Source organism: Crocuta crocuta, unplaced genomic scaffold (assembly GCF_008692635.1).
Source record: "Crocuta crocuta isolate KB4526 unplaced genomic scaffold, BGI_CrCroc_1.0 scaffold162, whole genome shotgun sequence".
In the NCBI taxonomy this organism is placed as follows: domain Eukaryota; kingdom Metazoa; phylum Chordata; class Mammalia; order Carnivora; family Hyaenidae; genus Crocuta; species Crocuta crocuta.
In genome coordinates, this window is record NW_027529433.1 from 380389 (window position 1) to 384669 (window position 4281).

Genomic DNA, 4281 nt, shown 5'->3' on the forward strand with positions numbered 1-4281 from the left:
GCCCCCTGCGCTGCCAGTTCTGGGTTAGGGGAGAGGAGCCCTCAGGCTCTTGCGGGGCAGGCCAGCACTAGACAATTGAGCACCCTCAGTTCTTCTTGGGAAACTCTGTAAAATCAGCAAAGAACTTGGTTACAGCGGCCACAAAGCCTGCCCGTCCCATCTGAGGGAAGTGTCAGGCTTGCGCCTTCTGCCAAACCTGAAAGAGACGGAGAGAAAAAGAGATCCTTCTAAGACCTAGAGGGAAAGTGTAAGCACTGCCTTTCCCGGGAACTGCCCAAAGAGGAGTCTTTGCCCAATTTACAAAAATCCTGGTAATAATAAAGGGCTGGACAGGAAATTCCCCGAAGCAAATCCCTTGTTGGATTGAAACAGTCTCTTACTCTGCCACAAATGTACATAAGTCTCGATTTTGCTTTCTTCCTTCTTCCTTTCTCTCAATTTTACAAAGTGCCCCTCCTGGTAGAATATTTAATAATTTTTCTGAGTAATAGACTGCTTGGATGTCCCAATCCCCTTCCTTGTGGTCAGGAAATGGGACCCTAATCTTTCATGAGTTTGATTTTTGTTTTCAGCCAGGCCCACCAACTATGTAAACAACATCAACACAAGGAAGAGTACTCTGCATTGTGTTACAAAAGATTTCCTATAGGACCTTAGAGAGCAAAGGGTCAACCAGTTGACACAAAGGATTTCTGCCCCTTAGAAAAGAGGGACTTTGTATTTTCCCTTGCTTTGAAGTCAAGTGTGAGTTCATACAATAGGAACAAAATAAGTCCAAGGTGCACATCAGTTTAATACTGGGGATGCTGGGATGGATAGCAAACTTTTCTTTCTACACAAACATGGAAGCATCCTCATCATTCTTCTCACTGACATCTCAACTTACAAAATTATATCAAACACAATAGTGAGGATTAAAGCAAAAAAGTCCAGTTTCCCTCTGAGTTTCTTTGAGTAGGTGGGCCTTACACTCACACTTTAAAACATGGAGAAGCCTAGACTTCTGTACATGCACATCTACCAGGTTTCTTTTCTAAGTTTCTTTTGCAGGCTGTATGCATTCTGCATGATGCTAGATTTTAAGTGATAAACAAGTGCATGTTTTGTTGGAATTTCAGTTCTCAAAATGTGAGTTATCCATTTCTTTTTATTTATTTCTTTATCAGCTCACTACCGTAAATAACGTAACTATTAATTATAGGATTTAGGAATAATTTTTTTTTGTTTGACAATGATCTATTTGTTCTTAGTATAGTTATCATACTACTATTCTTAACATTGAAATTCTATTTCATTAAATATTTAGAATAACAGAGTGACAGAACAGAATCGGATTTCAACCTTTAGATTTAACAGATAACCAAACTAAAAAGCTCAGAAAGTGACATTTCCTAAAGTCACCCAAATGAAAGCAGAGCTGTTACCAGAACATAATTCTTGACACTGGGTACGGTGGTCTTTTTCAGAGCTTTATACAGCAACTTTATAATCAAGATCACTTCATTCAAAAAGGGAGAAAAATGAAATAAAAGAATCTTTATTGGAATTTATACTTCAGAGAATCTATTTATCTTTAGAGAAAGACAGACCTTTCTCTAAAACATTTTGAAGTATGTACTATTGTTCTCATTCTTAAATTTGAGTAAACCTAGTTGAGTTTCAAAGAGTTTAAATGTCTTGCCCAAGGGTACTTCTAAGTGGAAGATCTGCCCATCTGAAAAGCTTATTATCTCTCTATTACCCTGCTCTCCCTTCATCAGTTAAGTAAAACACTTCTACAAAGGAAACCTAAAGCAGAAGAGAGCAACCAATTGCAGATTTTCAAGGAAATGTTAATACTCAATAGTCACTAAAAGTAATGCCATCTTTACATGATGAAACATGATGAAAAATTAAGGGTCAGAAACTACTTACATCCTGAAGTATTTTCCTTTATCTTGCCAAATGTATTTCTCTAGCCCTCTAACATTTATAGTTCCGTATAATGTCCATGGACATTACAACTCTTGGCTGAGCAGTTCTACTGGGCAAAGGCACTTTCTCAAGAAGACTTCACCCATCAGAAGATGGACAATGTTGAAAAGCTTTATACCACATGCCTTTTCTTTACTCTGGCTTGAAACTTCATTTAGAAAATTAAATACTTCTTCAGGCTGTCAAATAACTGAAATGAAATGACACACTTGAATATCAGCTTGATTTCTCCAAAGCAGATTTTCCCCTTTAGCTACCTATAATGGAGAGAGAATAAAAAGGAGAACATACAAGTTACATTCAGAATAGAGTCTACACCTGTATTATTTCTATTTACCTGTCCCTGAGGACTTCTCTCTCTCTCCCCCCTCTCCCCGCCTCTTTCCCTCTTTCTCCCTGTCTCTCTCTTCAGGAAGACAAAGAGAATGACAGAGCAGTTATTTCTGATTCTCCCAGGTCTGAAAAATTATCACAAGTTTTTGAATAGGAAAGTATATTTTTGTAACTTTTATTTGTCCACTACACTAATTTGTAATGTAAAACTAATCTGTCCATTATACTTAAGTCTGAATCAAACAGTAATTAAAATCTCATTCTGTGTATCCCCCTTTAAATCATGTTCTTGTACTGGGGATGCTCAGTATGTAAATTCCATGGTGTCAGGGATAGATAAAGCAAGATCTTCATTGCTAGCATTGATGTCTACAAGAAACCAGAAGCCAGAGGCTACATGCCTTGCTTCGTTGCCTTGATCTTGTCTTCAGGAACTTGGCAGAGGTCAGGGGCATCCAGCCAATGACTTGGGCAAGAAAGGTGCAGCTGGCAGGTAGGTCTCCAGGGAATTTCATTATCTTCATCTAAACCTCCTCGTGAGCTTTAGGATCACATTTCAGTCTTCTCCTTTTTTATTGATCAGGTGAAGTGTTCTTAGACATGGTATCATCTTTTGCTTCATTGGGAATGACAAGGTTCCAGTCCCACTTACATTCAGAAAACGGGCTCACATTTCAAGTCCCTGATCTGGCTGATCCTAGGCACAATGGAGCAAATATCCTCTCTGGGTGGTGAAAAAATGTGACATTAAAAAACGCACCTTTAATGAATTCCACAGTGCCTGGAAAAAGGAAACCAACCTCTAAAATTACTTCATTATTTTTTAATTTTTGTATAATTTAGGGACAGATATTTTATTCAACACTTTAAATGCTTTTTGGTTTTCTAGGAAATGCAGAAGTAATATGAGGTCTTTGCTGCCTTTTAAAAAATAAAAGAAACTCTACAAAATGCTAAGCGATGGGGACATTCTTATTACTCTTTAGCCTGAAGTATATAAATTACTTAGAGAAAGTAAACACAGACAAATATCTTTAGAAAGCCATGAAAAATTTGATTTTTCCCAGAGTGAGACTTTGCTCCCCAACCCCCAAATCAAAATGTTACAGTAAAGTGTTGCTTTCAATAAAAGTTTTTTTTTCTTTGCTGTAAATGTCCTGTTCATGGTTGGGCAGATTATTCCAGAAGTTAACTGGAAGACCATCTACATCACGATGGAACTATGCAAGCCAAAGCCAAGTCCCAACATGGAGTGATGGGAAAGGCTGGGCTTTCCAGAGGAGATGACTTCATTAGGGAGAAGAGAGGCTCTCTGAGTCGGTCCACAAGGCGGCCAAATGGCTCAGCACATGTGCACTCGTCCCTGGGAGGCTCTGGAGCTGAGTATCAAACATGTCATCGTTTTTATAAAGAAAAGATTAAGGCATAAATAAAGCAGTCTAACTAAACTGAATCAAAGATAGTATCACCCTTACTCCCCTCCGTAGTCACTTTCTCAAACTCTTTTCTTTCCTTTCCACAGCCTGAGAAATATAGGTCATTTTTTTACTAAGCGTTTTGTCTCACTGAACAGAGATGAACTGAAGAATTAGGTTTCTGAACACAAGGAAGCGGTAGAGATCTTACAAACTATGTGGCAGGGCAGAGAACAACGCGGAGGTTTTCTGAAGAGGCAAAACTTTAGTAGTTGCTATTGATTTTCAGGGAATACCAGATTCCATTTATTTAATTAGAGTACAATGGGACCCAGAGACAAGAAGTTTAATGAAAGTACGATGGATGGAGCCAAAAGCCACCATGGCAGCCTTACTGTCTCTGATGAGCAAAGGTGGAAAGCGTGACAGGAAACAAAAGAAGTTCTAAGTAGTGAGAAGAGTGTTTGGAGAACTCCAGTATAGGTATCAGAACAAGACACAAAAGTAACAAGCAGGCATTCCATTTTAGTTTTTTTCAGTGAAAAGAATTGCAAGACGA